This window comes from Lacerta agilis, chromosome 6, assembly GCF_009819535.1.
Source record: "Lacerta agilis isolate rLacAgi1 chromosome 6, rLacAgi1.pri, whole genome shotgun sequence".
NCBI classification, from domain to species: Eukaryota; Metazoa; Chordata; class Lepidosauria; order Squamata; family Lacertidae; genus Lacerta; species Lacerta agilis.
This window is the reverse complement of record NC_046317.1, coordinates 25,095,751-25,122,670: the sequence shown is the minus strand read 5'-3', so window position 1 is coordinate 25,122,670 and position 26,920 is coordinate 25,095,751.

The window sequence follows — 26,920 nt, the reverse complement described above, 5'->3', positions numbered from 1 at the left end:
GCCATAAGACTATTGGGGCCATTATGAAATTGTCCCCTTTGCTCCCCCCCCCCCATTATTTCCATAGCTGTTGCACATTTGGAACTCTTTCAAATAACAGAATGGGCAAACTTTGCTTGTATATATGGATTCCACTCTGACTTTCCTGCTCATTGCTGAAGGGTTAATGCAGTTAGTGTTTCGCAGCATGCACATTGGACAAGTTACGATGCTCATGCAAGGAACTGTGCCTCAACAACACCCACATTTGGGCTGTTTTACACCAGCACTGCTGACACTTGTAGGCAAGAAGTGCTTATGCATTGCAATGCTTTTGATTTCCTTTCTTTTTCTTTTTTAAGAAAGAGCCCAGTATACATCACAACACTCTCTTCTCCCCCCCCCCCTTAAAAATGCCCAAGATTCAGAGTCTCTTGGCAACAAGCAATCACATGCCTATATAGGTTCTGGCCTACTGTTACAATGCAGTTATGTGTTTGGTGGCTGATTTATTCAAACTCAGTTTCAGCCCTGCTGTTAGTTCCCTCATTGCTTTAATGCAGCTGGTCCACCATTCATAACTGTCAAAAACCAATTCATTGGGAGTTGGACTTATTAGGCTCCAAACTGTGTACGGCACATATTCATTTTTTTGTCACCGTGCATGCGAACAGGCACACACCATTCTCCCTAAACTTTAAATTGCTCTCGAATTGTTACACTAGGGAATATTTCTACCCAATTAGCTTGCTAACCCACCCTCAACAGATGCAGACTTCCTGCATCCCGAAGAGTATGCTTCAGTTCTGCGCTCTATTAGTGGACGACTCTCTGGATAATTTGCACGACTTTAAACAGGGATCCATAAATTGAAAGAATATTGGGATACGCCGCACCGTTTCCGAAGGAGCGCTATTGTCTTTGTGCAGTACAAGATATGGGATTTCAAAGGGCTCCAGTAAACATTGCAATGTTTAATAGGGGTGTGTAAGGGCTCCAAGACTTGCCTTTGACCTACGAGAACAGTGACCATTCACAGTGCGTCCAGACTCCCCTCATATCAAATATTTCCCAATCATATCTGTCTGAAGTCTTTTCCAGGAAAAAAAAGCAGAGCATTAATATTCAGCTGTGTCAAGACAGACTGGGCAATTTTAAATAGAAATAAACACTACGGGTGTGAGGAGGGGCCACAAGCTTCACTTTCTGTATGTATGTGCATTTTTAAAAATTCTGATCTGCTTCTCAGTCGCTCGGTACTCTCCCCACATCAATTTGTAATTCAGGTTCCAAACCACTCTGTATAAAACGAAGCTCTGTCTGCTCCATTCATCATAACTGGGAATTCTAAAAATGGGTACAGTTCCCCCTGTGCTCTGTAGACATTTTAGACACCCTCACTTCTTCCAAAGCTCATGGACATAGAGAAACATAGAAATATAGGAAAATATAGAGGTATGTGTTACAGAAACAGAAGCTTTGTTGGGTCCCTGAGTTGGGTCCCTGAGTTTGACTCAGGAGGGGGAACAAACCCCCACATATAACACATCTTATTCACCTTCTTATTCAGCACATGCATGCACAACCCTCATATTTAAGAATCATCTAGGCAGCTCCTATCCCACCTCAAAGCCTGGGAATCCAGAATACAACTCCTGAATCCCACATGGCAGGTATTTCCCATCAGCTGAGGCAAATCTTCATAGACCGGCTTCCTTCATGCATGTCCATTGATGGTACAGTTGCCAATTTCTACTCCGGCTGTCCTTTTCTTGCGGAAGGCATCCACTCCAGTCCTTATAAAACTGTCCGATGTGGTGCCTACAAAATTGTGGGAAGTATGCATGACAGGGCTGCCATATGTCTGGGATTTCCCAGACAAATCCGGGATTCGTCTGTTGGAAATAGCGTCCGGGCGAAATTTTCAAAAATCAGTAAAAAGGTCCGGTAAAACCCAGGCATATGGCAACCCATGTTCAACAACTTTTGTGTCTGGATTTTCACTTTTTGAAATGTGGCAACCCTGGCATGGGAACTGTACAGAGTCTGCACAGCAACTAGAGGAGGTTCCAATGTTCTTGCCTCTGTGAACATAAGATTGCAAGACAGCGGGGTAGGATCTAGCCACCTCTGTTCTTCTCTTGTAAAAGGCAGGCTGCCAATCTGCATGTGTTTGCATTTATTATGTGTGCATGGTAATACAAGAAATGAAAGGAGTAGAACTACCTAGTGCACACAAATGCTCAGTTACAGCCCAGATAGGCAATGAATAATGAAAATCCAAAACACTGGTTTGCATCAATGGCAACTGTTAAAAGAGGATGAAAGCCTGACTGGGCAGTAACATTCTGGCCAACTAGCTACCATGTTAGGAAATTCTGGAGGAATTTGAAACATTTTCCATGTCATTGGTTGTATGGTCTAGCATCAAACCAAAGTAATAGAAAACTACCATCTGGACAGACCCTTGGAAATGAGGCAGGAATGGCTTTCCAGCCTTAAAACAATGACTTATTATTCTCCTCTGGCTTTCTTTTAAAGGGGGCAACAGCTGTAGAAATTAGAGACATAAGCACTACAGCTTTGGATAATGTAACAATTTCCTTAGTCAAACAGTTCACATTTTGAAAATACTGTTGGTCTTAACAAAAGCTTTCCTATTATATTAATCCAACTGAATTTCTTAATTTTGTACTTTCTCAAAGGCATATTTGAACAGCCATCTTTAATAGTTTTTACACGTTGAATAATGGGTGCCATATAGTTTGCACAGCTCATATAAAGAATCATATATTTCCACAGGTATACAGCAACAGCATAATGTCTTTGTTATAATACCCAATATGAGGTTTCTGTGCAGAAACAAGTGTAACTCACATACTGTGGTTGTGAAGATACGAATAAGTCAAATAAAATGTAGAATGTATAGATTTACCAAAAAGTAGTAGATTGCTAGTTCACCTAAAGTGACAGAAACTTAAACTTTGGGGGACAAAGCGGTCAACCTATAAGATAAACAAAGACTGGCATTTACTCACCATTCAGTGAACTCTTGATAGCAACTGGGTGAACTACTGTTCTATTCTAAGGGATGCGGGTGGCGCTGTGATCTAAACCACTGAGCCTCTTGGGCTTGCCGATTGGAAGGTCGGCGGTTCGAATCCCCATGACGGAGTGAGCTCCTGTTGCTTGGTCCCAGCTGAGGTACCAAGTGCATCTCAACTTGCCTTGCCTGTTCAGCAGCACAGGGTTCGCACTAGGGAGGAGGTCGAAGAGCACAAAAGAAGTGTTCATCTTCAGGCCAGATGGTTGGCCCTTTGAGGACTGTAGGACAAAGTGGGTGGAGCCTAGAAGAGAGAGGGTGAAGGCAGAGGCTCGGAGCAAATTGACCATTTGGAGTTCTCTGTGGCATTGCAACAGGACAAAGAGGAAGAAGCCATGGAAGAAGCCAGGCCAAGAGAAGAACAGGTGGAGGGAACAAGCTGAAGGAAGAGGGTGCCCAAAGGCTGGCAAAATAGAAGAAAGCTGGGTGTGTGCATAATACTGGTCATGTACAGTTTTGATGCCACATAATGTTCTCCTGGGGCACTTTAAAACAGAGCCTGTGGACAGAAAATGCTAGTGTTGATCTAGTGGCGGAACGATGAACAGCAGGGCCACATTGAGAACCAGCCTCATCACCAAATGTTGCAGGGCCTCCATGTTTCCACCACTAAAGCAGCACTGTCAGGGTCTGTATTGGTGGAAATACCAGGATTGCACAACCTTTATTCAGAGCTGAAATAATACCCCACGCCCTGTAGATATGCAGCCGAATAAAGGCTAAGACAATGCCTGCCACTAAGGGCCAAATGTTTGGAGCTGTATGGCTTTTGACTGTCACAGAGCTGGCTTGCTTGTTTCACCCTGAAATGGCCATAGCAGAGGCCCCCTTCAGTCAGTAGCTGCTATAAACCCAAGTTTCACTTTATCCAAAAGAACCGTGCTAACTTTAAAGTATGCTCCCTGTTAACTGATCTGGGCAAAACACATTCCTTCATACTTCTGGAGTCAACAGTACTGCTCCAAACATCTTGGGCAGCAGGGAAGGCAATAGCAGAATGTAAATAGTTTTTGGAAGAAGTTAAAGAGATGGCTGTGCCTTCCCAGCCAATAGCCAGATTTTCCTTTGCCTCCCTGTTTTCAAGGGAAGAATACATGTTATACTCAAACATGTACAGTATAAAGAGTCCCATTTGGCCCATTTCTGCAGACGAGGGCAACTTTGGGGAGGGATCCATAGACTTGGGAAGAGAAGGCGTGTTCAAACCTTTCTCCACCAGCAGTTTCCCCACTGCAATCAGCCATCCAGCTGCTCTCCTTCCACCTTAAGTTTTTACTCTTTCAATTCCCGGTTGTGTCTAATGTGGTAGAGATCGCCCTGAAAGTGTTGGATGGGTATGGAATATGCCCTTGGGGACTGACAACTACAGCTATATTGATCCCTAAGGAAGCCATCTGCATCCCATCAAAAACACTGGGAGGGTCCAGTGCAGGCTTCTGGAGAGTTTGAAAAGAGTCACAGCTTCTCATCAATCAGCGAAGCAGCGAAATATTTCTCCTTTCAACCTGCTGGTCTCTGGCTTCCCACTTGAATAGCATTGTTAGGGTCACAAGTTGTTCCCAAGGCAACTGATGAAGCTACCAGGTCACCACAGTTCTAGCCAGTTTCATCTGTTCCTCGGGGGATCTACCTCATCTTTCAAAAGCTTTTTTTTTTTTTTTTTTTTTTTAAGGAAACAGGGACAGAACAACATCCAGAAAAGTGTAAAAGGGACTGGAGAGATGGTTCCATTATAAAGTTGGGTAAATTGCCAGAACAAAGTATGCCCACAATTTTGTGGATTTTGTGTAGCTAAATAAAAAAAAAAAACTAATCTTATATTAATTTGAATTGATTAATTGTAACTGTTTTTACCCTTTGCACCTCTTTTGCAATTTCACCGTGCACCACTTGGAAACTATGTGGCTACGTGGTATATTCACATTGTTTGAAATAATAATAATAATAAGAAGAAGAATGCACCTTAGAATATTTTTAAAAAATAAAAACCAGAAAAGCAGTCTACTTTTTATAGCAATTCTAATACAAATTCCAGAGGGACAGCTAAGTTAGTCTGTTGTAGCAAAAACAAAAAAGAGAGTTTTGTCGGTATCTTAAAAACTAGCAACTTTTCTGTAGCATAAGCCATTTTATTTGTTTGTTTGTTTGTTTGTTTGTTTATTTGCTACACACACACACACACACACACACACACCCTTTCCTGCAAGGAGCTCAAGATGCCTTACATGTATATTATTTTCACTAATACATATGCATTCTTATGCACACTTTACCCAAGTATATGCATTTTCATGCGCATTACTTGGCTGGAGAAATACATTATGAAATTTGGAGATGAGCAAATTTCAAAGGAGGTCTGTGTTTCGGTTCACATATTGTTTCAGAAAGGGCAAATCGGGTAGGTTCGCCCGGAAATGCAAATGGCATCAAATTGCTCCTCCACCCCCAGTTCCGATATGCTGAGTACGTGATTATCTATTTGGTGCTCCAGATGTAGTTTTCTTCTTCAAAGGCTATTTTATTGCTTTCGGTTGTTCAGTTATGTTGATATTGTGACACAGTGCTGTTTACTTCGATTTGTAAGCACTTTGATTATCAGCGAGTGAAAAGTGGGACAAAACATTCTCTGAAGTACTTATAGGGCAGCATTTTAGGGAAAGAGATTTGTACAGTATTGGAATATTGTATAACGCAGTTGACTAGCATCCCCCCTTCCAAAACACAACCACCTCCAAGCCAATGCATTTTTATGTGTATAATTACACACACACACACACACACACACAGTATATATATAAAAATCTGAAACAAGAAAAAGTTTCTTTAAATACCTTATCTATTTAAAGATGCCAACAAGAATAATTGGAAGGTTGTGGGGGTCCCCTCCTGAGTGTTTCCTGATGTTTTGCCCATCTCATCAGGAATTTCGACGGAGGAATAAAATGGCACTCTATCTTCTGGACAGCTTGGTGTTTGTCTTTGGCTGTCAAGCAAAAAAGGGATGCAATTCCACTCATCTGGAGAAGATTAGAATGCTATGGGAAATATGAGAATATAGAAAATGCAGCAAGAAAATAATAGCCAAGTCATGTCTCCCATTTGAGGAAGGCAGCCATCCCATAGGGCTGAGCAGACTGAACTCCCATTAACTTTATGTGAGTGCAGTCATCAAGAACAGATTAGCTTGTACAAATACAGTTTAAAAGAAAAGAAAATTCCGTCAGCCACTAGCATTACTAATATCACAGCACTTTCCAGACCTCAAAAGCTGAAGAAAGACTGTGTGCTACACCAGTAACAGTTGGGCCCAAGTTAAGGTTGCCACTGAATTTTGCCTAAAGTGGAATCCAAGGCAAACTTGAAGGGTCCTGCTCAGGAGGAAACATCTGGAAGAGTTTTGAGGGAAGCTAAAATGATTCCAATAAAGTTAGTGATTTTTTTTTTCTTCAGAGAGCAGGTGAGTGTATAAACCTCTGCAGAGCTGCTACTGTATTTTGTTTAAAGTGAAGTTCTCAACGAATTAGGATTGCCCACATGAGAAATGTCTGTAGGAATCTCACGGTTTGGTCTTGTCAGAGAAATTGCGTGCATTCTGATATGCTCTAAGTGATCACGTTCCTAGGTTTCTGCTCTAGATCCTAACCCTAAACATTTTGCGAGTTACATGAGAACCAGAAATCTTTTTATACGGGAAAACTACTTTATAAAACAGTGATTCTTAGCAGATTTAAGACCAGCAAACAGCACAGGCCTCGTTTGCTGCATGCATCATGCTCCAAGACACTATAATTTCACTGCAAATAAACAGACATAAAACAGGCATAACAAATTGGACATTTTGTCTATAATCCAAGTTTATGCAATCATCACTGTATACTTAAATAAAACTTACAGCTAGAATTATCCTCACTAGCATTCATTGCACATCACCCTGACCTAAAACTTGGCTTGTTAATGTTTGCCCCATTTGTACTTCATGTTTGGACTATCTGTGAATGATGGAATGTCTTTACTGATGTTCCAGGTACAGGATTTAGGAAGCAGATGTATGCAGTGGCTTTCCTCTCTAGGTACCTGGTTGAAAGAGATTTATGCAATGCTAATGAATGTGTTCATTTGTTTTTACATCACATTCCTACCCCACCATTCTTCCAAGGAGCTCTAGGCAGCTTACAGTTTAGTAACTCTGTGAGTTAAGTTAGCTGAAGAAATAGTGACTGGTCTACAGACGGCTTGGACAGCAATATGGGAAGAGCCAAGCACCTGGAGCCAGGAGCCATGGGACCAACCAGTAGTCAGGACCCGAGGGAAATCAAGAGGCAGGGTCAAAAAGCAAGCCAGAAGTCAAGGTCAAAGAGCAAAGCGGGATTGGAGGACAAACCAGTGTCAAAATGCAAGGCAGAACCAGTAGACAGATCAGGTGGTGGGATTTGAAAGGTCAGCTAGGAGTCAGATTTGTCTTTGTACTCATTCCTGCCCAAGAAGATCCAATGGGCAGGTTGGGTGGGTAGAATTGGTCCACGGTCTGAAGGCACTTAAGAAGCAGTAGAGGTCTTTGAAATATTAAGTATTTGCAATTCAGTGCTCCACCACACAAGACAGTTTTTGATATTCAGTGAGCTTCACTGAGGATTTGGAAACAGGGTCTTCTCAGTTCTTCTGTGGGACCTCTGACACTCTATCCCAGGGACAGCCAATACGCTCCAGGTATTGTTGACCTACAACCAGTGCTATTTTTCTAGGGAGAGAAAAAGGTGCCAGAACTCACCATGAACACCTACCTTGTTGTCTTAGAATGACAATGGAGCCCATCTGAGAGGTGCCAGAACTGAGTTCCAGTGAGTTACGGCTGAAGAAAAACCCTGACTACAACTCCCATTGGCCATGCTTGGCGTGGGGTTGGGGGGAACTGTTGTCCAACAACTTCTGGAGGGCACCACATTGGCTGCTTCTGTCTGTCTGTCTGTCTGTCTGTCTGTTTGTTTGTTTGATAGATTGATGGATTGATGGATTGATTGATTTAATGTATATACCTCCCTTCACCCAAGGATCACGGTGTAGTTTATGATTCTACTATACTGCTATGTCCCTATACCACCCACATTATACACATTGCTGACATTTTCAGTATGAAGATTATGGTAATTTGTGTCAGAAGAATGCAACATGTGGTGCAGGTCTGGCTTTCAGATACAGCACCCAGAGATAAAAAGTGAAATCAGGAAGGCAAACAGTCATAGCAACCCATCGTCCCCGCAGGTTCTGTGCATCACAAAATGGCAAAATGCCAGAAATATTTATGTTGCTCACAAAGCTGAAGGATAAACTTTTGCTTGCTTGCAACAGCAAAACAGTGTGTACAGGAAGTGAAATGCTGTTCACTGAAGCTACCCATTCTTTGCTCAATATAGAGGAAACTCCATAAGAAGGAAGCGGCAAAATTTTGCACGGAAATCTGAGTAAGAGATAATTAATCACTGGGGAGCCTATAACATTTTGTCTTTTTGAAGTCAAACCGCAAAAGGAAAGAAACCTTTCTATCACAAAAGGATCAATTTGTGCAGCCGTTCTCTCTATTTTCAGGTGTATTTAAATGGAGGGAAAACAAGGCAACTATCCAGGGTGGTGAATTTGAGAGGGTGTTGTTTGCAACACCTGCAGTGGGCCAGACTCTTAGCTTTCTTTCTTTGTCTCTTTAAGTAAATTTGGGTGTGCTTTCGTATATGCCTACATGTGAGCGACCTACCCGTCCTGCAATTTCTGTGAGTTGTGGTAGTCTACCCTGGCTGCTCTAAGTCCCCACCAATGAGTGAAGTCAGAGCTATGGGCTGAAGGCACAGGAAGTCCTCCAAGGGCATTGCACAACTTCCTGCCATATACTCCATGTTAGAGAAATCCAGCCCAGGTCATCCCTCTTCAGGAAAGCAAGTAGTGAGGCAACAGCAGCTATGTCCCTGGGGGCCTGAGACTTTCTCCTCTTGTCATCTCCATAACAGGTCTAACAGGATCTTTTCTTTTCTTCATCATCTCCCTCGGTACCATCAGCTAAATGGCTCAGGACCGCAATACCTCAAGACCGCCTCTTTCCATATGAACCTACCCGGACCCTGAGATCATCTTCTGAGGCCCTCCTTTGTGTGCCTCCTCCTTGAGAGGTCCAGAGGGTGGCAACATGAGAATGTGCTCCCTCTGCAGTGGCTCCTCATCTGTAGAATGCTCTCCTCAGAGAAGTTCACCTGGCACCTTCATTATACACCTTTAGGCATCAGGCAAAAACGTTCCTTTTTAACCAGTTCTTTGCTTGACCTGATCAACATCCTATACCCTTTTAAATTGTGGCTCTTTTTTGGTGGGGGTATTATTGGGTTACTGTTTTTATTTTTATTCTATATATTGTGATCTCTTTTGTGAACCGCCCTGAGACCTCCAAGTATAGGGCATTATATAAATTCAATAAATAAAAGAAAATAAATAAAATCAGCTATAATTTCTTTCTGGACTGCCTGCCCAGGTTGGACCTTGGAAGCATTATATTGGTTCTGATCCTTTCCGTTTGGCCCTGTCCAGAAGGTGGTTCTGAGGGACCACTGCTTGACACCATAAGGAAACCTCATGGACCTTGGGTTGTCCCTGGATTCCCCAGTAAATGCGTGTGATGAAATGTGATCGAACATTTCCAAGTTGCTATTTTCTGTCCTGAGCTGCTTGCAAATCTCAAAATAGACAAACCACACACATCCATTCACTTCCCACACATGCTGCAGATCTCATGGAAGCGTTCTCCCCCAGCTCTTTATTTACCGCCAGGACATCTTTGCACCAACACCTTTGCACAAGGCAGCTAACCCCCACCTCCAGCTGCCTTCATGCCAGCTCCTGTCCCACCGGAGCTCTGATCTGACTGGTTTGAGAGTACACCCTCTCTTTGCTTCACTCCCTCGCTCCATATCTGATCCGGATGCATCCCGAGCAAGCCATGTTACAAGTGTGACACATGGTTGATGGATGAGCTTGTATCTCTGACATTTGGCTGTAGTTTAAGTGTCAGGGCTGAGTGATATAAGAAACAGTAATCACACAGCCTAAGAAATCCCATTAATAAGTTAACATTTTCATCCAACAGCCACAGGAGCACGAGGCAATGGGCCTACGCTTCTCAGTCACAATTTTTCTTAATGTGGCCTATTGCAACCAACCAGCGTGATCTATAATGAGCATATTGGCTTTTCTGCTCCCCTCCCCTTTCTTTCTCCTGAAGTTGCAGACAATCTCTCTCTCTTTCTCTCTCTCTCTCTGTGCACTCGCCCCTGATTTGCTTAGTGGTTTTGGAGCCTGAGGGAGGGGTGGATTAAATTGGAAAATATAAATAACAAATCAAAAATTAAAATTGATTGGATAAACAATTTCCCTTAGTCTCTTTCTTAATAAGTAATCGATTGGTTGATCAATATTCATTATTTCCCAGAACATACCAAACTGTTTATTGAACAAATGAATGGCTGAGCTGCAATGACATGAAATCAAGAAAGAAAACCAATTTCTTTAATAACATGGTCCTGGACACATGATCCCATTTTACCAGGTTGTCTTGCCCTGACCGATATGCTGGGGCAACCCCTTTTAAAATGCAAAAACAAACAAACAAACCCAAAAACAGCCCTCAGGAAAGTCAAAGCAGTCACGGCTAAATATCAAAATTAATTTCCCAAAGGGAAATATGGACAGAGATGCTTTATGCAAACATACATGCACAAAGCATGTGGTCACATGATTGTCTCCTCCCCGATGCATGTTTGTTACTTGATTTTGCTCTTTTATGTGGGTGTTAGCATTTTCCTCCACACTCGTTCATTATCTAGCATATTCTCCAGATTTTCAACTCAAATTCACAGCAGAATAACAAGATATGCAAAGCACTTCCAAAGCAAAGTCTCCAAGCATTGCAAAATGTATTTCTCTAATAAGTTGTCATTCATCAGATTCAGCAGCACATAGCAACTATATATAGAATGTGTACATTGGTTTGCTTCATTTTTTTTTCAGATGTCAAACTTGAAAACCACCCTCAGTGTTGTAGCAACGATTTGCATATTGCCGCTACTAATTATTTGTACACCCATCATCATTCCAACATTCAAATTAAAGATAATGTGGCCAAATCTACATTGAGAAGAAGGGGTGGCAAGTGAAATACCTGGAAAAACTTAAGGATGAGGCTGGCCTGAAGTGTTCGGTTGTTTTTGTTATTTTCAGTTTGTTTCATATTGAGTATAATTCAAGATACGTGTATCCTGTCTTTGTGTGTGTGTGTGTGTGTGTGTGTGTGTGTGTGTGTGTTTCAATCAACAAAAGAAGTGGTGGTACTATACTTTGTTTCCCGCACAAGCCTGGGTCCAACCTGTTAGATATTAGGGCTGCCATACGTCTGGATTTTCCCAGACATTACTGGGATTTCAAAGGCAGAAATGACGTCGGGGGGGGGGATTTCTGCAATGTGCCACTTTCTCCTGGATCTTAGGCAAGTCGATTAAAAAAAAACCTTTTAAAAAAGCTCAACAATTTTGGCGTTTTCCTTTTTTTAAAATTTATTTCACTTCAGCAATTACACAATTGCGCAAATATGCAAAGTATACAATAAGAAATAATAATAATAATAATAATAATAATAATAATAATAATAATAATAATGAAAAAACATACTGATAATTAGATCCACTTTATAATACATGGCTCCAAAAATTAAACCTGAAATTACATTATTTACTTGCATTATTACTATAAAATAGTTCAACAACTTTTGGGGTGTCCTGGTTTTTACTTTTTGAAGTATGTCAACCCTATTAGATATGCAGTTAGATATCCCGCATAGGCATGGAAAAGGCCATGCTCAGTGATAAAGCATCTACCTTGCATGCATAAGGCCCCAGCATTTCCAAACAGGGCTCGGAGAGACCACTGCAACAGTCAAGCTCATAATGAGGAAGCTTCCAATGTCCCTGGCTTGCAGCACCCTGTTAGGACAGAGAACACCAGAGGCAGGAGTGGCACATCATGTTTCACTGCTTGAGGAGAAATGGGAAGTGCCACCCTTCCACCTCTGCCTGCCCTGCCCCCTCTGCCATTGGCATCGGTGCCAATTTCTGGTGAAATCCCACATGTTCCTCAAGAGCTCACGCAATTTCAGTGAGATCTCAGCCAAAACCAGTGCTGCCGCCGCCACTTCTCCACCAGCAGTGGGTGGCTTCCTGAGGCAGCAGCTTCAACCCACCTAATGGCTAGGCCAGCCATGACCAAAGAGCAGGCAGCACTACTAGACAGAGATCCAATATCTAGCAACCCAGATTCGATCCTGTGACTGTGGCCACATCTGTACCGTATATGTAAAATGCTGTTATACCGCTTTAACTGCCATGACTTCCCCCAAAGAATCCTGGGAACTGTAGTTTGTGGATGGAGCTAGGAGCAGTTAGGAGACCCATCACAGAGCTACAATTCCCAGCACCCTTAACACACTACAGGAGCTTTCATTCTTTGGAGAAGCCTTGACTGCTAAAGTCACACCAGAGTGCTTTCAACATATGGCGTGACCTGTGTGAACAGAGGGAATCCTGGGCCCATGGAGTTTGTGCCACCAGCCTGCAGGCGGTCTGAGAGGGCCCACCCTCATTATGTTTCATATCATTTATTTGTTTTTCAGCATTTTAAAATGCCAAACTGCCGTGGGTGCTTTGGCAAACATACCCAAGGAAGCAACAGCCAGGAGCCCCTTGAGCAACCACCATGCAGAAGATACCAACGAAGCCCAGAGCACAGACACTCTTAAAAGGGGAGGCGAGTTTGGTTTCCACATCAGCACCAGTAGATAAGGATGGAGTTCAGCTCTGGCTCTAACGGGAGCAAAGTAGTCTTTCTTAGAATCTGTGGTCTCGTTATTCCCTCAGCAACCCTTTACCAACTCTCCTACGGCCCCCCAGCTGCTGCTTTCTGCTGCCAGCTACCTTCTTTATATTTATTTCATTTCACTTATGAACCACTTCCTATGAAAGGCCTTGAAGTGGTTTAGCAATAAGAGCATCCACAATAAAAAAACATATATCAGACGATGAAATATCTACAAACAGTTTCAAACCCAACAATAGCAACAACAATTTTTAAAACCCTCCACTTAAAAAACTGCTTGAAAAAAGGGATATCTTCAGTAGGCTCCAAAAATACAATAGAGACTATATAAGTGCCTCATATGTAAGAAGAAGGTGTTCCAAAAGGTAGGTGCCACCACACTAAAGTCCCTGTTCTGAGTTCTTATAAGCGACCTTCTGCCCATCTGCATGGCATGCTGGGTGATGGACTTCCTCCCATCTCCTCAGGTCCCCAGCAGCGAAAGGAGAAGAAAACAAAGCAATAAGGCCCCTGGGATGAAATCACAGTAGAAACAGAAGAGAATGAAAAGAGTATCTGATGAAATGAAATTGCAAGTGGATAAATAGTGTGTGGACAAAAATGGACTTCTAGTTGTTGTTTTTTAAATCAGAAGAGGTTTTTTAAAAAAATAAAAATAAAAAATGAAATTGGTTTATTAAGTATTTCATTTATATTCAGGATCCTGTATAATAACTGGTTTAAAATAATGTCTGGATGTACTACAGCCATATCCACACTAATCATCTCTTTAAAATGAATCTGTGCCCTCTGTCATACTCACTGAGTTAGAGCATGTTTTTCTATGAAAACCAATGAGCTAGAGACAAAGATATTTTGACTTTTGAGGTCAAGTAAAATAAATATGACACGTTCAGTCATAGATTGTAGTAATTATTGTGAAAATTACAAATACTACCAAAGAGCATGGACATTTAATTTTCCATGTTATTGAGGGAAATTGCTCTGGTCAGTAAATGGAAACTCTTACTTTTGTGAAGATCTGGACTGGTTAGCAGGGTAATCCTACACATCTCTGCTCAGAATGTATTATTATTATTATTATTATTATTATTATTATTATTATTATTATTATTTTATACCCCGTCCATCTGGTTGGGTTTCCCCAGCCACTCTGGGTGGCTCCCAACAGAATATTAAAAGCACAATAAAACATCAAACATTAAAAACTTCCCTAAACAGGGCTGCCTTCAGATGTCTTCTAAAAGTCAGATAGTTGTCACAAGGTGAGGCCACTTTAAGTAAAGTGGGTATAAAACCGCAACCTAAGTCTTCAAGTAAATTGGGATGAGGAACTCTTTTTAAGACTGAGGGTCACATTTCCTTCTAAACAACTTTCTGGGGGCCACATCTCAGTGGCTGCCAGGCAGGGCAAAACTAGCAGAGCAGAGAATGTACATGTTAGCTTTGTACAGTAGGCTAGTTTCTGGGGGCCCTCACATAATCCTCTCTAATCTCCATTTGGGCAAACAAGATGCATTATCAGAGTTCAAAGACACATGCTAGTCAGGCAAAAGTAGAACATTCAAGGGCAGGGCAAAGTCAGAACAATGGGGAAGCGTCTGGGAAGAGGGTGTGGCCTCCGGAGAGTCCCAAATGCCAGCTGGAGAGGCCCAGAGGGCTGCATTCAGGCTGTTTCCCCACCCCTGAAATAGGTGGTCTTGCTTAATGTCCTTCACTTGACGTGTATACAGAGAGAGGAAAACTGGAATCCTTAAGTTCACAATGGTTCTTATAATGCAAATACAAACTCCATAGCGTAAAAGGCACAATGCGAGGTTTTGGACAATATTCAGTGTGGTGTAGTGGTTAAGAGCGGTAGACTCGTTATCTGGGGAACCGGGTTCACGTCTCCACTCCTCCACATGCAGCTGCTGGGTGACCTTGGGCTAGTCACACTTCTCTGAGGTCTCTCAGCCCCACTCACCTCACAGAGTGTTTGTTGTGGGGAAGGAAGGGAAAGGAGAATGTTAGCCGCTTTGAGACTCCTTCGGGTAGTGAAAAGTGGGATATCAAATCCAAACTCTTCTTCTTCTTCTTCTTGAGTCTCTGTTCAGTTGCAATGAGTTATGTTTCATTGGCTGCTAGACTAATTAAGTATGTCTGTTTGTTCAGTAAATATATGAAGTAGAAAGTCAGAAACTTGATTTAAATTATCATTTGGGTTATTCAAAATATGATTTTAATCAATTATTTAACCCTGGGCTGCAGTAAGACAGATGAGTGTTTTCGTTATGGCTTTAAAACTGAGGGGGAAAGAGAAGGGTGGCAAAAAGTCTCCCTGAAGAAGAAGTGGGATTTAAGCAGGGCTGGAGGAATAGAAGAATATTCCTATTTCAGTATCTCTCTGTTCCTGATTTTTGCGCTCTTGAGTTCAGTTGTCCACATCAGTTTTTGAAGCCCTTGTGAAAATTCATCAGCATTTTGGTGTGAATTTCTCCTAATAGAAACGCTTGTATGCAATTTTGCATCTCACACACTTTTGTAAAACAACTTCTCCAAATATAATGTATGCTTGCATGTTATCTTCACCAATATATGCAGTTTTATGCACACTTTACTTTTATGCATTTTTGTAACCATTTTGATGGCTGGAGAACTGCATTGCAAAATTCAGTGAAGGTTGTTCTAAGGGTATGTTTCGCAACCAGGGGTCATATACCCCCTGGGGACCCCAAGGATATTCCAAGGGGGGCACAGGTGAAAATCACATAAATGGGGTGCCATAGCACAAGACTAGGGGGCCACAGAGGGAAGTGACAAGTGAAGAGGAAAGAAACATTTAAAAAAAAATCCACTTGGCCAAGATAAGGGGGCAGCTCACCAGGGCCTAGTGCTCCTTTTTGCCACTTGGGTTTTCTTGGAGCAGTCCTGGTTTGTTTCCCTAGGGGTATTTGCAGGGAGGAAAAGTCATGGATAGCCTAATCAAAGAGGAAGTTATCAAATGCGTGACAAGTAACCACACACACCCTGGTGGGCAGCAGAATCTATAATCAATAAAAATTGAAATCCACATGTATTGTGGATGCGCATGAACAATTCCAATGTGAGGAAAACTACATTTTTTGTGCTACAAACAGTTTAAGCCTCAGGCCAACTAAATAGGGCTTAAGTCAGAATCCTAGCATAGCTAAGTTCTAACCAGGACTAAAGTGCTATGCAGCAGAACTGTACTTCTCCAGATGTTGTGACACAGTTCTAAGCAGTTTAAACATATTTAAATATGCATTTGGAGAGAAATATAGATTGAAATATGTATTAAAGTGTGTGTAAATATAAAAATAATGGGTTGCAGCTAATGAATGTTTACTCAGAGGAGACCCGATGAAATTAATGACCATAACTGACTCATAAGTTTCAGTGGATCTACTCTGAGTATAAGTTAGCTGACCACGATCAGTTGTGGCCATTAAAAAAAAAATCAGGTAAATGGAACAGACCTATGTGTACACATATCCTAGCATCATTGCTAGAAGCAGCTCATAAACATACATAATCTAAAGGCTAGCTTGCGGGTTGCTTGGTGCAAAGGCTGAAAGCTGTTTAAATGTTACATGCACTGCCTCAAGTTTCAGTACTGACAACTGCCTCTCTGCAGACTCCACTTGGCAGCCATCACATGTAAATCAGCGCTGAGTCAGACTTCATTCAAAGTTGTTCAGCGACAGGGGTTGGACTGCTATGTCTAAATTAAGTCAGGCTTGGGGATTAGGTAGGCAAAGAAGTTCTCGCAACAGTGTGATGAAAGGGAAAAGAGAATGAAACCAAATGCTGAGTTAACTCAACAGGGGCAGGGGGGATGTCTTGAGTCAAGCTCTGTGACAAGGTAACTGGAATTTTTGGCCATACACTGTATGGTTGTTTGGGAGATTGCTGAATCAGGAAGAAGGATGCAAGATAATATTTTATAGCCCCAAGTCACGGTACCTGGCGCTGCTTTTACAGGCCTCTGACGCTTTAGTGAAATGTCCAAACCATTAGATTTGTCCCTTTTTATCAAAGTGTCAAACCTTGAAAAGAGGTGGTGTCCCAAAACGATCCACTTGGCGGTTGGTGATATTACAGTAGCATCTGGATGCAAGAAATAAATGGGCAGGGTATTTTATTTTATTTTATTTTATCATTTTATTTTGCAGTTCAAGGGAATTTGTGTTCTGTTCATTATCTAGCCCTTAACGACACAAAGACTTCGACAATTTCAGTATCAACAGTTTCACGGCGCATCGGCGTGTGTTACATGCCTCAGCAATAATAAAGGATAATTTTGGTGGTGGTGATAAGATACGTGGAGCAGCACTGAAGATTTCTGGCGGTTCCAGAAGGACCCATGTGACTGGTCTTCTTTTCAAAGCTCTGGTATTGGATGATAAGCCACTTCCTTCCTGGTAAGCATGATTTGGATCACAGCTACAGGTGGGTAGCCGTGTTGGTCTGCCATAGTCGAAACAAAATAGAAAATTCTTTCCAGTAGCACCTTATAGACCAACTGAGTTTGTTCTTGGTATGAGCTTTCGTGTGCATGCACACTTCTTCAGATATCTGGTCTATAAGGTGCTACTGGAAAGAATTTTCTATTTTGTTTGGATCACAGCCTCAGTCCCCCTGTCTTCTTCCTGGAAAAGGTAACAGGCAGTTCTCCTTTCTTGGAAATGAGACTGGGGAAACTTTTGTATCCTGTAGGCTGGACAGAAGATGGAGCTGCTGAGCAGCCATGAAATACAGGCTTTCCTTTCTGACTGCATTTTTTTGTTGTTGTTTATCTATTTACTGATCATCTTATCCTCATCGGACCCCCCAAGACCCCCTGGACACCTAATTACATTGTCAAGTAAGGGTCACCTTATTAAGTGGCACCAACATGCTCCCTCCTATTTCTGAGATAAACAAAATGAGCTCAAAGCTTAGTTATTTTATTATTTTACATCTAGTTCGTCAGATCAGTCCCCAGCTACCTGTCTAAGCACATTAGACGCAGAGGGCACCCTAAGTATCTCCTCTTACGTCTCAGCTAAAGACGCTAGGACCATGACATCAGTTTCAAGAGTGATAAAAATGTAACTTTCCCCCCCCCTCTCCAGCCATTATTGTCTAAAATGTTAATGGAGCTGGCTTTTTTTTAAAAAAATGTGATCGATAGCTGGGGGGAAAGTGCCTATAAATTACAAAAGGCAAATACCATTCTATTAGCACTCAGGAGATTTTGCAACATTTGCCCAGTGCTAGATTTTACTTTACCAAAAAAAAAAATTAATTTGCTGAAAGCCTAAGTTCATGTCCTCCTGCTTAAAACTGCCTTTGTCCTACGCCTTCCCCTCTTTCTTTCCCATTTTGGAAAAAAGGGGGGGGGTATTTTATTGAGAAATAACCTTCTGATGTACTCTTAGCTGTAGTTTCAATTAACGTTCTACCTCTTTACATTATATGTTTTTATGAAATCATTAACTATTGCCATGTTTCTATTATGATACTATTAAGAAACAAAGAGACTTATGGAAATGGAGTTGTAAAAGAAAATGCCTGACAGTTACTAGGAGCAACATCTGTGCACCATCATCCTAGCTTACACTAATTTTCCAACGATTGCTCCATTCATTACAGAGCATTGTTACTCGCAGTGGCACAACCCTGATTTCCATGCATTTACGAACTGAAGCACAGAGAGGGTAAGTGGGAGCCCTAATCAATACCACTTTTCATTTTCTTTCTAATGTGCTGCCTTTCCCCCTTTTCTTTTCCTCCTGTGCCCAAGTCCAAAAAAAGGATCCTGACGCTACAGTCATAAAATGTAATTCTTCTAGAGAAACACAGACAATAATGCTTTCTGTATTCGGGCATATTGCATATTCTAATGGCATTTGGCTAAATTGAGTATGGATTTAACATCAAAGGCTTCATGAATTTTTCAAATGAGATATTAAAGTCAATATTTCAAGTGAAAGATATTTCAATTTAGTTGCACACACGACAATAAAAAAAAAAAGCACCACACCGCTTCTCTATAAGGCAGAGCTAGTAGTGACTGTGGCAATATAAGTTCATTCAGGAAATTACTAGTTTATAAGAAAATCAAACATGAGGTTGCGAGATTGCAATGAGGCGGAATAAATTAAACTAACCGATATGCACCGGTGTGCTCTCTCTCTCTCTCTCTCTCTCTCTCATTTCTTATAGTCTGGAACAGAACTTGCCACTGGGCACTTCGTGGCTTGATGCTGGCTTTAGGTTTCTTTCCTGGACTTGTTTGTTTGTTTGTTTGGAACTCATCTGATTAGCATAAAACGTTTGCATCCCGGCTATAGAAAGGTGAAATGATTTTCACCTCTGGGAAGTGTAGGTTAGGCCTCATGTGCCCCCGCAGAGAACTGTGCACTGCTTAAAGCAAGTCGCGTTTGCATCAAACTCTCAACACCGAGGAGCCTAAGCAGTGGACATTTGGCATTGAAAGAGGTTTCTCCTCTCGCAGCTCTTTTGATATCTCTCTTCAACACAGGGGGCAGAGCATTTGGGGTTTATTGCCACTTGCTTTTGTGAAACTAGGAGCAGCCTCAAGCGTCTGGAAAGCCACAGTAGAAGTCAATAACATAAATAAAATATCAGATTGGAAGATCTTGTATTAAAAACTAAGAAGACTCTTCTTAGGAATGGAGAGGAAACCCTTCGCTGAATTTTGCATTCATGCTCAGAGCTTAGTAGCTGGTTGCCATACTTGGGACAAGGAAGGGATTTCTAATCCCACGATAATTTCCCATTTTCCCTTGTAAAATGGGTCATGGCTGTGTGGCATGAGCCATCTCAGAGAGCAAATGAAAAGGGAACAACTGAGAACCAGGCACCTGGCTGAAAAGACCTTTCCTAAAAGAAGTCTTCCTGCACCCCATACATATTTGCACCTACACAGGAACATAAGAAACTGTTTATATGGAGTCAGACCAATGGTCCATCTATTTCATTGTCTATACAGTAGTACCTTGGGTTACAGGCGCTTCAGGTTACAGACGCTTCAGGTTACAGACTCCGCTAACCCAGAAATAGCACCTCGGGTTAAGAACTTTGCTTCAGGATGAGAACAGAAATCATGTGGTGGCAGCGCAGCGGCAGTAGGAGGCCCCATTAGCTAAAGTGGTACCTCAGGTTAAGAACAGTTTCAGGTTAAGAACGGACCTCCAAAACGAATTAAGTTCATAACCCAAGGTACCACTGTCCAAGCTGGCAGTGGCTTTCCAAGGTTTGGGGTAGGATTCTCTCCCTACCTGAAGAAGCCATAGATTGAACCAGGGACCTTCTGCATTCAATACAGATGCTCCATCACTGGCCAATGGCCTTCCGGAACATCTGACTGGCATACTTTACCATGTTGTGCTCAATGAGACCTTGATAGACTGCTATGAGTACACATGTGAGAAATGAAAACATTTATGTGGCACAATGTAGCCAATATTGAGCACATTTAAGTTCCATCATTTACAATGGGAAGGGATTAAAAAGTCGGAGATTTAACCTTCTCTCTTTCTTTCTTTCTTTCTTTCTTTCTTTCTTTCTTTCTTTCTCTCTCTCTCTCTCTCTCTCTCGTCAAGTCTTCATTTGTTCACGAATCAGCAGGTGGATCAGCAACATTATGTCCTGTTAAAGATGTATTAAATTATCTAGAAGCCATATTCTTTTTCGGATAGATCCACACAACATTTGGAGTCAACGCAATATCCTGGCTTATTTCCTTTCCCTTAAAAAAATCAAAAAAAATATATCTGTGCAATGTGTCAGCATGGCATGTCTATCAGCACAATGTTGTATTATGATATCTTGACATATCACTCTGAAACACATGGGCTTGTATCATTTAACGGCACAGAATGGAACATCTGATTGCAACACATGGAAAAACAGCAGCCCGCCACTGTCATGGAAATGGTGTACTATCTGAATACCTAACACATCCTCCTTGCTCAAATACAGAAAAAATTGCTGATTGGGCATTTTTCTGAGATTCAGCATACTGCTGTTGCTTAACAAGCCATAAGCATTTGCACAAGCAACATAACATGGAATAATTTTTGACTACTGCTTACATCTAGTCCTTGGGCTCTAATGATTCAGGGACCTCCTGGGCTGTTTCTGTAACCATTGCCTTCTAAGGTATCAGTATCAAGTTGAGCACAGTCTGAGAGCCATCATTATCAGGGCCAGATTCTGCAAAAACAACTGTCATTTATAAAAACAGATTAACAGGTAGGTAGGTAGGTAGGTAGCTGGGTGGGTGGGTAGGTAGGTAGGTAGGTAGATCAATAGATTCAGAATGTATGTGATAAAACAATTAAAATCCAAATGCCATGATATACATCAAAATCCACATGGAAGCAATCAGGAAGTTTAAAATCATACCCATAAGTCTTAAATTTGCTTCTCTGAGCCTGAAGAGCATGTAGCAATTAATAAACATGTAATTTCACATAATCTGTAAATCTTGCTGATCATTTTTGTATGAGTCTGTAATGGAATTCAGAGTAATTTATGCTGAATACTTTGGAGGAAACGATCTGCTCTGAATAGTCCTCGGTTCTCACAGCTAATTACAAAAAGTCTAGGATTTTATTTTATTTTATTTTTTGCTTACCTGTGTCTTTTCCTCCACTACCAGAGCAAGCTATTGTTTCTAACTGTTCTTCTTCAAAGTTGTTTTGAATGAATAATTGAGTATTTTCCATACCACATGCTATTGCCATTCTGTTTAGAAAACAGTTACATGGAGAATCGGCTAACAGGATTGTGGCTGCTGCCACTCTCTGTATCAGGGATAGGGAACCTGTGGCCCTCCAAATGTTGTTGGACTCCAACACCCATCATCCTTGACTATTGGCCATGTTGGCCGAGGTTCATGGGAAGTGGAATCCAACAATATCAGAGGGCCACAGGCCCCTTTCCCCCAATGCATATTGCTCAGAAGACTGGCACAGAACCTACACGTGTACAATGTGTACACACATAGGCTTTGTATATGCAGTCGGTACCATGATAAAGCACAGGGTACAACTCACTCAAAGGGACTTGTCTGGCCTAATATAGATGGTAGATGCACTCATTCCATTCACATTTCAGTCACAAGAATATATGGATAAGGGACAGCCATAATGAACTATCCTGTGCATCTTAATATTTCTACCAATCCCACACCTGCCATTACTGTAATGTAGGGTTGTCATGTGTCCTCTTTTTCCAGGACACGTCCTCTTTTTCAGGGGTAAAATTTCTGTCTAGGTGGATTTCTTAAATTTGCTGAAATGTCTCTGGCTATACCAAGGGGTCAGCAACCTTTTTCAGCTGTGGGCTGGTCCACCGTCCCTCAGACCATGTGGTGGGCCGGACTATATTTTTTTTTTGGGGGGGGGGGAATGAATTACTATGCCCCACAAATAACCCAGAGATGCATTTTAAATAAAAGGACACATTCTACTCATGTAAAAAATATGCTCATTCCCAAGCCATCTGTGGGCCGGATTTAGAAGGCGATTGGGCCGGATCCAGCCCCCAGGCCTTAGTTTGCCTACTCATGGGCTATACTTTCTGGATGAAACATAGACATAACTGGTAGTTGAAGACTTGCTTTCCTCTTCTCTTCTCCTGCCTCCCTCCACAATAGATCACAGCTTCTATAGCCTACATATAGTAGGGCTATAGAAGAGTCATCAAAGTGTCCTCTTTTTTTGTTCTTCAGAATATGGCAACCCTACTAATGCCATGTTCCACAGAATGGAAGATGGCAGGACACCCAAGGACGTGCTCTACGGAAAGCTGGCTTCAAGCACCGGGCCCATTGGCAGACCAGCTCTGTGTTACAAAGATGTCTGCAAACATGGCATGATGGCTGGCAACAACAACCTCGCCCAGTGGGAATCCCTTGCAGACGACTGCAGTACCTAGAAACACATCCACCAGGCCATGTATCCACAGCAGTGACCAGAGGAAGAATGACCACTGGGAGGAGTGCAGATTGAAGAAACACCATGGTGCCTCTGCAGCTGCAACAAAATGTGTCTCTCTCATATCCGTCTTCCAGCCATTTGACTTCACCTCCAAAGGCACTTTCCTCCATTGTTTGCTGAGACAGATGGATGCCAACAACAAAATTACAGGGGTGGGGAACCTGTACCCCTTCAGATGTGATTGGACTCCAGCTCTTATTACCTCCAGCAAGCATAGGCAGTGGTCAAGAATGATGGAGGTTGGAGTCTGGAGGACCATGAACTTCCCACCTATTCTAGTGGTACTTGGGCATATAATTTCAATGCACTCAGTTCCTGAACTATTGCAGGGGTGTGGGGAGATTGCAGAGCCCCAAACGAAATCTACAAGCCCCACTCCTGACCTTGCTTTAATTTAGGCAAACATGTCATCCCTGCAGCCTTCTAAAAACAGGGTCTAGAGTAAGTGGACTGGGTCCCCTCTGCCCTCCTCCCTTCTAATTTGATTACCAGATGTTCTCTCTTTAGATATATATAGAGATGGATATTATCTCCTGCCTCCAGGCAAGGTGGGAGGTGGGGAGACACTTGACTAGATATTTGCTATTTCGCTTGACTTTTATGTAATAGCAATCTGTTTTGCTTTCAGCACTGTTCAGCTGCATCTACAGTTCCCAGACATAGCACATTACAGGATTATGTCCACTATTCCCATATCACACTTACACTATCATCCTTTATTGTACTGTGTCTGCAAGCACACAGGAGCCAGGTAATATTCTGTGAGATTTTAGGTTACATTGCTTACAGCACATTTGGTTTCATTATCTTTTCCTTCCATGCTTCTTCTTTTTTATAGCATTTTATTCACACACATCAGATTTATGCTGGAGTTTACTAGTCTGCCCCCTGGGATAAGTGGGCAGGAATACTTTAGTCTCAGAGCTGGGTCTCTTGCTCTCTCTTGTCCCTCCCCCTGTTTTTAACCTGCTTTTGCTGGTGAGACCTGTAAGGTTTCATTTCTGCCTGATGCTAGAAGATGTGTGTGTGTGTGTGTGTGTGTGTGTGTGCAACAGCCTTAAAATCAGTGCTTGGTTTACCAGAGTGGGCGGTTATGTCCTGTTATAGCCCCCTTAATCCACAGAAAGCTATGGGGAAGCAGGATTTGGTTTTTTAAAAATGGAAGGAGCCCATCTGGTACACAGGCTGAGACCCTGTCTCGCCAGAGTGGTGCATGCTCTAGTTATCTCTCGCTTGGATTACTTCAATGCACTCTATGTGGGGCTACCTTTGAAGGTGACCCAGAAACTACAACTAATCCAGAATGCAGCAGCTAGACTGGTGACTGGGAGTGGCCGCTGAGACCACATAACGCCAGTCTTGAAAGACCTACATTGGATCCCAGTACGTTTCCGAGCACAATTCAAAGTGTTGGTGCTGACCTTTAAAGCCCTAAACGGCCTCAGTCCAGTATACCTGAAGGATTGTCTCCACCCCCATCATTCAGCCCAGACACTGAGGTCCAGCGTTGAGGGCCTCCTGGCAGTTCCCTCACTGAGAGAAGTGAAATTACAGGGAACCAGACAGAGGGCCTTCTCGGTAGTGGCATCCGCCCTGTGGAACGCCCTCCCACCAGATGTCAAAGAGAAAAACAACTACCAGACTTTTAGAAGACATCTGAAGGCAGCCCTGTTTGGGGAAGCTTTTAATGTTTAATAGACTATTGTATTTTAATATTCTGTTGGAAGCCACCCAGCCAGATGGGCGGGGTATAAATAATAAATTATTGTTATTATATATGAATTTCATTAAGGGCTCCGCTACCTTCCCACAGGCTTCAAATATTTGCAGTGGCTTGTCCAGAGAAGTGCAATGGCAATATAAGCAGTGGAGAGATCAAAAGCACTAAGTTCTAAGGGCCAAACTAGATAGGAATGGACAACTATTCGGGTGTTAAGCCTGGAAGCATGAGAGCACAAATCAGCCAAGGGCATGTCTACTGTGGGGATGGGCCTCCACCCCAACTATTCCATGTTTATTGGGAAGGCCTAAAATCCCTCAAAGCTTTCTTGTGATCAAGAACCCTAAAACACTCCAGATGCCACTGAACTACAACTTCCATTATCCATGGTCATTGGCAATGCTTGCTGGGGCTGATGGGAGCTGTAGTTCAGCAACATCTGGAGTGTCAAAGGTTCTCCACACCTCCTCTATGTGCACATGGAATGGAATGCAGCTTCTGTCCTCAAATAGGAATTTAGTATCTATGCTTTCTTCTCTCATCTTCTCTTGTGTATACATTGGCTTTCCTTGCTATAGTCCATATTAACAAATAAGTAATGCAAATTACTTTAGAAAAGACCCAGACATTCTCAAGAGGTAATATTATCATGCCTAGAGATGCCCAGAATTCAGCACTTTAGAAGGATGCACCTGGATACAATAACAATGTCAGCCTCTTTAGCTCCCTTGGAAGCACCTGCAGTGGGCAAGGACAATCATACCAGAAAGATGCCAAAATGAACATCTATGGCTATGTGCCACTCAAGGTACGAGCTCACAGTAATAAAAGTGTGGCATCTACTAGAATGATGGACAGTGAAACCACCCACCTCTCATCCTTTGCATGGCTTTGTTTTTCAGCACAGCTTTTTATTAGACACTCACTGCAGGAATCCAAAATACCATTGCCTGGAAGTAAGCCTCATTAAAATCAATGGCACTTATTTGCTAAAATATATCTCTAGGATTGGGCTGTGGGCAGGACTTATCCATGGAAACAAACAGTTCCCAAGATGACCCCTCTCATGGGTTGAAAGGGGTGATGGAGCCATGTGGGCTATCACCCACCATCCTTGCATTCAGAGCTCTTGTTTCCAGAGCCAAGAGTGAATCCTTGCACAACTGCCAGGCTGGTGACTGGGAGAAGCCACCGGACCATGTAACACCAGTCCTAAGAGATCTACGTACATTATCTCCCAGTGTGTTTCTGAACGCTATTCATAGTTTTGGTGCTGGCCTTTAAAGCCCTAAACAGCTTCAGCCATGTATATCTGAAGGAGCGTCTCCATCTCCCATCATCCAGCACAGATAACTGAGGTCCAGCTCTGAGGGCCTTCTGGCGGTTCCCTCACTGCGAGAAGTGAAGTTACAGGGGACCAGGCAGAGGGCCTTCTCAGTAGTGGCACCTGCCCTGTGGAACGCCCTCCCATCAGATGTCAAAGAGATAAACAATTATATGACTTTTGAATATGGTCGATAAGAATAATGTGTGTGTGTGTGTGTGTGTGTGTGTGTGTGTGTGTTTTAAATGATTTGTTTAGCTGCCTTTATTTTCATAATTAAATAAAAATGGCTAATCATCTCTTCTTCCATAAAAAAATAAAAAAATCTTGGAATTGGGTCTTCACATTCATCCTTATTTTGAATTGTGTGTTTCTCGCCCTCAGTAGTTTTGGCCTACCTAAGATGAGTCCATAAATATGAAAGGCTGTGCTGGTTTTCTTTATGGGTATTTTATTTACACAATTTTATTTGCTGAAATTGGGCAACATCATTGCGCCATGAATCACTGCATAACATCGTTCCTTTGCGGCATGGTATCTCGTAGTGTAGACCCAGGGGATCCTATTGAAAGAAGTCATTGCCAAAGGAGGCAGAAGTGGCATTGAAAAATAATGGTACTAAATTACTTTAAACAAATTGATTTTTCATGCAGCTTGCTGGCAGATCTGATTTTAAAAAATTACTTGAACTGTAACAAAACAGCAGCTTTTTTGATGCAAAATTTCAAAACTGAATTCAGAACAGCTTTATCTAAAATGCAGATTTAACTATTAAGAGTAACATAGCAAGCTTTCATTTATCAGTTCTGATCCTTATTAATCCATCTATCTCAGGGCTGTCTACACAAGGGGTGGGGAAACTGTGGTCTTCCAGGTGT